The sequence below is a fragment of the Lissotriton vulgaris genome, chromosome 3_1 (genome assembly GCF_964263255.1).
Source record: "Lissotriton vulgaris chromosome 3_1, aLisVul1.2, whole genome shotgun sequence".
Classification (NCBI taxonomy): domain Eukaryota; kingdom Metazoa; phylum Chordata; class Amphibia; order Caudata; family Salamandridae; genus Lissotriton; species Lissotriton vulgaris.
Window position 1 is genome coordinate 1,646,866,530 of NC_141689.1, and position 10,461 is coordinate 1,646,876,990.

General features: G+C 47.1%; 1 pseudogene; it reads left to right on the top strand.

Moving 5' to 3' along the window:
• Nucleotides 1-7,047: 7,047 nt before the first annotated feature.
• Nucleotides 7,048-8,970, top strand: LOC147728303 (28S ribosomal RNA; annotated as a pseudogene).
• Nucleotides 8,971-10,461: the final 1,491 nt, after the last annotated feature.

Here is a 10,461-nt window from a genome sequence, read left to right on the forward strand (position 1 = left end):
TACAAAGCACTCATAATATATGAAGTGCTCCAGAAACTGTAAGAAATTAATGTAAGCACACCATTGCATTTTAAACCAGGAGTGCAACTAAGTGCCCACAAATGAGCACTAAAAGACCTATCAAATCCTGTGGGGGCCAAAAGATGAATATAACTGAAAACCAGTTAGAAGTGACTTTATTGTCTTTGTTAAGGTTACTTTAATAGGGTTCATTGCTCAGAATCCAGTTGTAATACGTTCAGCTAACTAACCTCTGCATGGTGCAAACTCATGTTCTCCTGCTCGGAGTCCTTGTCTGCGAATATCTGGTAGCTTGTTTTTTTTTATTTCAGCACTAGTCTCACACTACTCTAGCAGGAGCTCAGAGTCCTAGGCTTGTCCATTGACATGAGGGAACTCCTGGGCATGTCCTTTGACCTGACCCTGTCATAGATTTAGCATCTAGTGAGGTAGTGGCCAGAATTCTATCGTCTTGGTTGTTGATGAGAAGAGTACCAGAAATTATCAAAAAGAACCAATCAATTTTGATACCCAAGAATGTACTGATTAGTGAACTTAAAAAAATCAGTAACAGGCATCCAATTACCATCAGTACTGCATTCATGAAGTTATTCACAAAAATACTAACTAAAAGACTCTCATTTTTTGTTGAATTGAATACGAGACAAAAAGGCTTCATGAAGGTGAGCGGTTGTCTCGAAAATGTGACTTTCCTGCAAAATATCATAAAGTGGGCACGAAAAAACAGTTACTCATTAGCAGTTGTGTTCATTGATATGAACTTTGATCGACACACTGGTCATACAAACAACAACAAAATGAATGAGGTTCTTGTCAATTGGTCTCAAAAACTTGATAATTCACCACTTAAGCCCACGCAAAAAATAGAAATTTTGTGTCAGTACTTGGTACCTAAACTATCATTCAAATTGGAAATGACAGGAACAGAAGCAAAAACTTTAAATGTTCTGGATCAAACAATGAAAAAGTATGTCAAACACTTTCTACCCCTTCCTGCATACACATGTGATGGTCTCCTATATTCGAAAATATCATTTGGGGGCCTCAGTATACCAAAACTATGTACACAAATTGGTCTCAATAAAGTCAATAGTTTATTGTATCTCAGGGCAGCTCCAGACCTATACAAAGCTCATTCATTCATGTATGCAGGAGAAGATATGAATGAAAAAATTGATAACATGATCAAAACACACAAACTCAACATTTTAGACAGTAGGTTTCTGAGCTATGATTTGAATTTGTTAGCAACATATGATTGGAGAAAAGAAGAGTTAGAGAAATGGGCAAATTTCCCTGTCCAAGGTGATGGTATAAAATACTTAGGGCCAGATGTAGGTAATTTCCATTTACCGAATGGAAAATACCGACTCATACCGAATCGGTATTCCCCAATCGGTAAATGGTATATAGCTAAAAAGTCTAGGTATGACTCGGTAAGCCAAATCGGTAATTACCGAATCAGAATTGACCGAGTCGGTAAAATCCGAGTCGGTGAAACCCAAGCAATCCTATGGGCCACATTGCATATAGGAATGAATGGGATTCACCGAATCGGAAAATCCCGATTCGGATTTCACCGACTCGAAATTTACCAATTCGGTAAATACCGATTTGGGAGTTTGAAACACGCCATGTGAGCCTGTCAACCAATCAGGGAGAGCCTACACACCCCACAGCCAAGGCCCTGTCAATCCAACCAATGAGAGAGAGGCACCCCACCCCTGTACCTGGGAGTGGCCACACCCATGCAGGTGGAAACCAACTGAACAAACAAATCTGCAGAGGAGAGAGGAGCAGAGCATCCACAGGCAAGCAGACTGACAGAATGGAGGCACAGGAAGGACAGAAGGATGCTGCTGAGAGGAAAAGGAAGCTGAAGTTCAGCCCAGAGGAACTACAGGTGGCTGTGGATGAAATTGTCAGCCACTACAGCCAAATATTTGGGAGGCAGTCTCTGCATGTTGCAGAGACTGTGAAGAGGAACATCTGGCTAGCAATACAGGGCAAAGTGAATGCCATAGGAGTCACCCACCGGGACATTGAGGACATCAAAAAGGATGGTATGACCTGCGTATAGTGACCAAGAAGAAGATTGCAGGACAGAAAAAGGATGCAGGTTTGACTGGAGGTGGCAGGGCCAAAGCCCCAAAACTTACACCAATTGAGGAGCAAGTTGCATCCACCATGGAGTCTGAATGCATCCATGGGATTGGAGACCTGGATAGCACAGCGAAAGCAGCCAGGAAACAAGGTAAGAGGCATGTACCCACATGCACCCCCAGCTATCCCAACCCTGCACCCCACTGTGTACACACATGACACAGCAGGAGAGGTCAGAATTTCTTGCTGCAATGCATCATGGTAGACGTAGTCATGTAGACACGGAAGCAAAGTACACCACACATGACTCAGCAAGGCATGCCACACACATCCCCAAACAAGCAATGTGGACTGTGCAAAGGTGTGCAGACCATTTAATTAAGAAACACACACAGACAAACTACAGCATTGACACTATGTCAATTTCATTCCACAGGAGAGTCGTCACGCAGTTCTGCACCGCCGAGGGAGGAGAGGGCAGCACCATCGAAAAGAGGGGAGAAAGAAAAAAGGAAAAGTCGTCACAGCGCAGGAGAAGGTGGAGACGACCCTACCCAGGACCCCTCATCACCAGACCCACCCACTACACCGATCCCAATGTCCCCTCTGTTGTTTGGGTCTCCTGACCTCACAAACACGCCCATGCTGGGAGGTGAAAGTAGTCAGGTGGAGCCCCCGCAGAGGATTCTGCAGACCTCTGATTCAGAGGATGAGGAAGATGTCCCCCAGAAGAGTGCACCAGTGCCTGACAGGCCAAGACCAACTATGTCTGCAGGCTCAGCGCGCACTACTGTCCTTGGCAGGAGGGCACGTGATGGTGGGGAGGGCCAGGATGGGGAGAGCATGTTCTGTGGGCTGGAGGGCACGATGGTGAAGGTGCAACGCCAGCAGGCCAAATCACTGCAAGCCATGCAGCGGCAGGTGCGCGGTTTGAGCGCAACAATGTCCAACATGGACAAGGGCATAACCCAAATGGCTACTAGCCTGGACCTGATAGCACAGGGGATCTCTGACATTTCTACCTACATGGGGGTCCTCTCCGACAAACTTGACAGGGAACATCTCCAGCGTGCCAGGGAATGGCAGTACATGCACCAACAGACCAAGGCCATGAACAGGCTCGCTGCCAACACAGCTCTCCTCTGCAGACGCTCCATCTCAATGCAGGAAGCAATAGAGCACTGCTGCACTGACTTAACCCGGGGCATGGGTAGAGTGACCTCTGCAATGGAGCAGATGTTGACCTCAAACCTAGGCAATGCTGGTGACACGGGTGTGGAGGAGACTGAGGGGTCCACCAGCAGGAGTGGCTCCAGTACATCTGTCCAGGAGGTGCGCAGGAGCGGCAGGCACAGCCATGCAGAGTCAGGCACCAGCAGGGAACCTGAAGGACAGGCACCTAAATCCCGCAATGTGGTGCGAGGACGCAAGCACTGAACTATGCAGGTGACTGACTCTACTGCACACAGTGACAGCAACTGAGTATGTGCAGCCAGTGACATTGAAGTACAGTCATGTGACCATCATGAAGTAGTGCAGAATAAACTACTCATGTCCGGAAGTATACCTGTGTGTGTGTCATACTTTACCTAGAAATAGCGTTGTGTAATTTCAGTCCGTCTCAATCTGCCATCTACTGCGGCTGGCCCTGTTGCCTGGGGCTCTGCATGTTCTTGGTCCTCATCTATGTTCTCACGATGTGTCAACTCCACCTCTGTGCCTTCCTTGGTAGCAAGATTGTGCAATATGGCACAGGTCACTATAATTTTGCAACACAGGAGGGGGTGTACTGTCGCGCACCTCCACTTTTGTGGAGGCAACGGAACCTGCTCTTCAGGAGTCCAAAGGTTCTCTCCACAACATTGCGGGTGGACCTGTGTGCCACATTGTATCGCCTTTCTGCTCTGTTGGTTGGGTTCAGGTACGGTGTCAGCACAAAGGAACGCAGGGCATATGCACTATCACCTGGGAGAGAACGAGAGGTACATGAGTTTCATACACATTCCACATGGAGCTGAGATACATTTCAGGGTGTGTGCTACATATTTACCTAGCAGATAACCATCTCCAAAATCGCCATTCTGTAGGCGTGTGTATATTCCACTGTTCTGGAATATGTAGGAGTCGTGCGTGCTCCCTGGAAATTTAGCAACTATGTCGGTGATGATGTTCCCTGCATTGCATATCACCTGCACGTTGAGGGAGTGCGTAGACTTACGGTTTCTGTATATGTGTTCCGTGGCTGCAGGTGGGCATAGGGGAATGTGGGTGCCATCAATGCAGCCTATCACATGCGGGAAGTGAGCCAGTTCATAGAAGTCTGTTTTAGTATTGGCAAGTTCCGCAGGTGTGTCAGGGAACTGTATGTAGTCTCCCATTCTCTGAGTCATGACATCCAGGAACTTCCTGAAGAAACGGGACAGACAGCTCTGGGATACACCTCCTACTGCAGCTATCACACTCTGGTAGCTCCCAGAGGCAAGCAGGTGTATGCTGCACAGCACCTGGACATGGGGAGGTATGGTGTGGGCCCTGGGTGTTGGATGATCCAGGTATGGGTGGAGGTCCCTTATTAGGTCCATGATGGTATTGGGGTGCAGCCTGTACCTCTGGAGTATCTCAGGCTCAGTCAATTGGAACAGAGTGATCCTCTGCCTGTACACCTGCTCCTCCCTTTGCCATACCGTCAGTACTGCAGCCTGTAGCCTTCGCCTCCTCGCTATCACATAGAGTGCAGCCATTTTGACTGGAGGGTTGCATTTTGGGAGCCTTTTTATAGCATACACATGGTTACCACCACCTTTCAGTCCATGGTAAATACCGACTCCGAAATACCGAATTTGGATGAATTCTGTATTTTTGGCCTTTCCTACATCTCGATGTCCATGTTTTCCGATTCCTTATTTACCGAATCGGTGTATCTCGACTCGGTATTTTTCCTATCGGTGAATACCGAATCGGTAAATATGGACTCGGATAATTCCGAGTCGGTATTTTTCCGATTGATATTAACCGATTCGGTATTTTTTGGCACCTACATCTCTTTCTCGCTATACCGCTCGGTAACGGCCGATTTTACCGATTTTGGGCCATTACCGACCGGTATTTGCCGGCCTACATCTGGCCCTTAGCAAGTAATCCAACCTCAAACTTCTGGATCAGCAAGCAAACAAAATGAGAGAAAACCAGTACATAGCTGCGCTGATGTTTAGAGCAAATGTTTTATATACAAGAGAAACCATCACTAGGGGAAGAAATTGTGCATTTGCTACATGTAGGTATTGTAATGATGTTTGTGAAACAATTTCTCATATTTCAGGCGCATGTCCTAAAACTAAGGACATTAGGATAAAAGACATAACAAAATTCTGGAATTGCTCATTGATAGAGCAAAAAGGTGTGGTTGGATTGAATATAGAGAACCTCATGTTAAGAATAATCAAGAAGAACTACGAAAATCAGATGTAGTTTTACCAACTATGGTACAGCTGTAGTGATTGATGTTTCAATTCGTTATGAAAATTCTCAGAATTCCCTTGAATTAGTATTTGAGAGTAAAGTGAAATAATATCAAGATCTGTCACAGCAAATCAAAGATCTCACAAAATGCAAACTGTAAAATTTCATGGCTTTATCGTTGGATGTTGTGGTATTTAGCCTCAATGTAATGATGTTGTTCTGGCTGACTTAGGTCTGCAAATGGCATTCCCATTCAAGAAAAATGTTTGCCTGACTACTTTAATGGACACTCCTAAAATGTGACAAGTATTCTTGGACAATTGAATATCAAGCTTATACTGAGATGTACACTTTCTTGCAGCACACATGTCACCCTCATAAACCATAATGTTTTAACATATATGTTTATAGTTGACACAAGATTTAGTATAGATGTGATTTTTTTTAGATGTGAATTTTTTTAGATGTGCTTTTTTCTAAATAGATGTGCAATTTGTAGATGTGTATTTTTTATAAATGTGTGCTTATAACAATGTAGATATAGTTGTGTACATCATACTTATTGAAATGTCTTGAATGATGAATAGGTCTCAAATAATCGCATACACATAATTATACCACATTGATTATTGATGTCCTGCTAATCACATTTTAATTTCTCAGGAATGTTCATAGACAATTTTAAAATTATTGGAATAGTTCTGCAGAGTGTACTATCTCTGGCATATACGTGATCCCAGTTCCAGTAAGGACAGCGTTCAGTGTGGCTGTAGTCCGGAGCGAAAGAATGTTGTATTGTTGGAAGCAAAACCGAATTGACGCTGATGGGCAGCATAAAAACCCAGAATGAGCCACCTCGAGGTGGTACAGATAGCCTAATATTCTTATCTTAAGTGTGAGGAACACTTAACCTCTGCGCACTGTTGCTATTGCGGTTCACTGAAGAGAACAACGCTGTTTTTTAAAACACATTTATAAACACTTCACTCACTTGTGATTTTTAGCTCAGACGAGCTTCAAAAATTGTTTATCAAAGAAACATTCAATTGAAAATCAATCCTCACATTTTACGATTCTAATAGAGTGTTTTTAGATTCAACACATAATTGAGCAGATACACAAAATCCAGATACATAAAATCCAGAAAAACGAAATTCAAAACTTTGGTGACCGCAATAGCAACAGTGCGCAGAGGTTAAGTGTTCCTCACACTTAAGATAAGGTTTTCAAGTTTAGGCACAGTCAGGACAAACGTGCCACCTCGGCAGCACGCTTGTACAAAGTGAGAGAAAAATTCAAAAGTAGTTGAGGTTTTATACTGAAAATTTGAGTGCTCCTCTCATCTTTGATACAGATAGCCTAATGCCTCGTCATCTAATTAGTGACGTGCATGAATGGATGAACGAGATTCCCACTGTCCCTACGTACTATCTAGCAAAACCACAGCCAAGGGGACAGGCTGGGCAGAATCAGCGGGGAAAGAGGTCGCGTTGAGCTTGACTCTAGTCTGGCAATGTGAAGATGAGAGGTGTAGGATAAGTGGGAGGCCCTCGGGCCGCCGGTGAAATACTACTACTCTTATAGTTTTTTCACTTACCAGATGAGGCGGGGGAGCGAACACCATGGGGTTCTCGCTTCTGGGTCCAAGCGCCCAGGCCCCTGCTGGGCGCGATCCGCTCATGAGACAGTGGCAGGTGGGAAGTTTGACTGGGGCGGTACACCTGTCAAACGATAACGCAGATGTCCTAAGTGATCTCAGGGAGGAAAGAAACCTCCAGTGGAGTAGAAGGGCAAAAGCTCAGTTGATCTCGATTTTCAGTATGAATTCAGACCATGAAAGTGGGGCCTCACGATCCTTCTGACTTTTTGGATTTCAAGCAGGAGGTGTCAGAAAAGTTACCACAGGGATAACTGGCTTGTGGCGGCCAAGCGTTCATGACTGACTAAAGGGAGAACAACGGCCTGAAGAGTGTGACAGAAGGTACCTATGTTAGAGCACATGCAATTCACCAGTTATACACAACTTGTCCCATCCCAGGCTAGAGTAAGGTTTCCATCAGCCCACCCATTTGGCAGAACTTCGTCATCTGGAAAACCAGGAGAGAAGGGTCACATATAGCCAAGATAGTACACAGGCTAAATGTACAAAAGTACTGGACCTCCTACTCTCTGGATGACTCGGCCTCTATGTTTATCCAAGGTATATAAGGACCGGTGGACTGCTCAGACTGCGACGAGGTACCGACAGATAGAGCGGGGTCTCATACGCCGAGCAGTTGCCGGGCGAGATGAGGCTTACCCCCACAAAAAGCTGGGGATGAGGAAGTAACTTTGGAACCACACACATATGGGATATATGTCTGGTAGGGTGGTTAATAACCACTGATCTATTTCCTTTGTTGTAATATATTATTTTTGTTCTCATGTGAACTGATATATTTGCAGTAGCACACATCATCCATTAGGTCCTGAAGAAAGCCGGGTCATTAACCCTCTCAGGTCAACATGTTGACCTCACTCCTAGCCAAATGATAGTAAAAAAAAATTCCCAAACTATCAGGCAGTTTTAATTAGATGATTAGATTAGATCATTTTATCACACTTGCACTTATCACTTGCACTGCACTCCACTACTGGGACAAGTTGTGTATAACTGGTGAACTGCATGTGCTCTAACATAGGTACCTTCTGTCACACTCTTCAGACCGTTGTTCTCCCTTTAGTCAGTCAGGTTCGTACTTAGGGGTATGGAGTACAACTGGACTTTAAATATTGCCCCCTAGACCCTCCCCTCTTCTCTTGTTATTGGCCAAGCGTTCATAGCAACATCTCTTTTTGATCCTTCGATGTCGGCTCTTCCTATCATTGTGAAGCAGAATTCACCAAGCTTTGGATTGTTCACCCACTAATAGGGAACAAGAACTGGGTTTAGACCGTCATGAGACAGGTTAGTTTTACCCTACTGATGATGTGTTGTTGCAATAGTAATCCTGCTCAGTACGAGAGGAACCGCAGGTTCAGACATTTGGTGTATGTGCTTGGCTGAAAAGCCAATGGGACAAAGCTACCATTTGTGGGATTATGACTGAACGCCTCTAAGTCAGAATCCCCCTAAACCATAACGATATCTCAGTGCTGTGGAGCCTTCGTTGGCCTGGGATAGCCGGCCTCCCTTGGGGGGGGGGGGAGAGGGGGGGGGGGTGGTGCGTAGAGCTGATCGATTGGGGACAGAAGGGGCCGCCTCCATCGCTCTTAGTGCACCACATGTTCGTGGGGCACCCGGTGCTAAATCATTCATATATGACCTAATTTTGGGTCAGGGTTTGGTAAGTAGCAGAGCAGCTACCTTGCTGCGACCTATTGAAAGTCATCCTCTGAGTCAGGTTTTTGTCTCTCCGTGCGTGGGTGCCGCGGACACTTTCCTCCACCACACTCAGGGGTGGGTCCCTCTGCCGCCGGGCCGGTGGGAGGGATGCGGAGAGGGTAACGCGGGTTCATGAGAGGCTGCCTCTACCACGTGGCCTCCGGCACGGGGCCTCCCCCTCCCCCTCCAGCCCCAACCCCACAGGTGTGCGGGGACAGGAGCCACCATCCCTTTTGGATCAGCATGGGCCTCTCCTTCCCGCTGCCCCAGTCAGGCAGGGAGGCAAGCAGCAGCCCCAGGGAAGGAGCCTCCCGAGTGGCTGCCTCTGTGCACCTGGCGACCCCTCGCCGGACTGAAATGGCGACTTTGTACGGCAACCTCCCAGGCCATTTGGGCACTGGGTCCTCCCCAGCCATCTGGTCACCTGGCTGAGCAACCAGATGGCCTTGCGGGCCAGGTGACCAAATGGCCCTGCGGGCTGAGTGACCAGATGGCCCTGCGGGCCGGGTGACCAGATGGCATTGCGGGCTGCCGGCCGGGCTAACTCGAACTTTTGTCCTTCCCTGAAGTTCTGTAAGCCCCCAATAGTCGAGAAAAATGGGCTCCCCTGGCAGGCCGTCGGGGCGAGGATGTGGCCTGGGCTTAACCCTCCTTGGTTCCTGCCGAGGGTCTGGAAGCTGGGGACCTGGGGGTCCCCCGGGGCCCGTGGAATCTCTCCCCAGCCTGTCTAGGGTTTGGAAGCTGAGAGCGGGCCTGGGGCTTGAGCTCTGTCTGGCAGGCCCTGGGGTGCGGGTGCCCCCCGTCCTCCAAGCCAGCTGAGGGTCCAGGCGCTGGGGCCTGGGGCCCACTGGGGTCCGGGGAGGCTCTCCCCAGCCTGGCTAGGGTTCTGAAGCTGGGTCCGGGCCTGGGAGCAGGGGTGGCTGGCTTTATCCACTACGCTGGCGGAGCGGAGTTTTCTTTCCTCCCCTAATCAATAGCCAGAACAAATCAATTTAGTATTGTTGAAAAGGTAAATTTCTTGTAAATGGCATTAATTGGTAGTATCAAAGTTTCAGCATTTTCCGGCATATACTCTGAACATATTATTGTAATTGTAGTCATACTTATTGAGCGCAGCTGTCACCCAAAGGGTATCCTGGCGCTTCGACCAAAACATTACCTACAGATGTTTAGCACTACACTGCTCTCGGGAAGAAGTTACTTTTGAGATCCTTTTTGAAGGACATAAGGTCCTGTTTGCACCTTAGGGACATCGGTAAGGAGTTCCATAATTTGGCGGCCGCAAAACTGAAAGAGCGACCGCCCATCCTCACCCTTTTTATCCTGGGGATTGTCACCAGGAACGCCGAGGAAGATCTCAAAGGCCTAGCGGTAGAGTACCAGGAAAATATATCTTGCAACATCACTGGCCCCAGCTCATGCAGAGCTCTGAAGACCAAACAGGAAGATTTATAACAGATCCGTTCTTGGACAGGGAGCCAATGAAGATCCGAAAGCGCAAGAGAAGAGGCAGA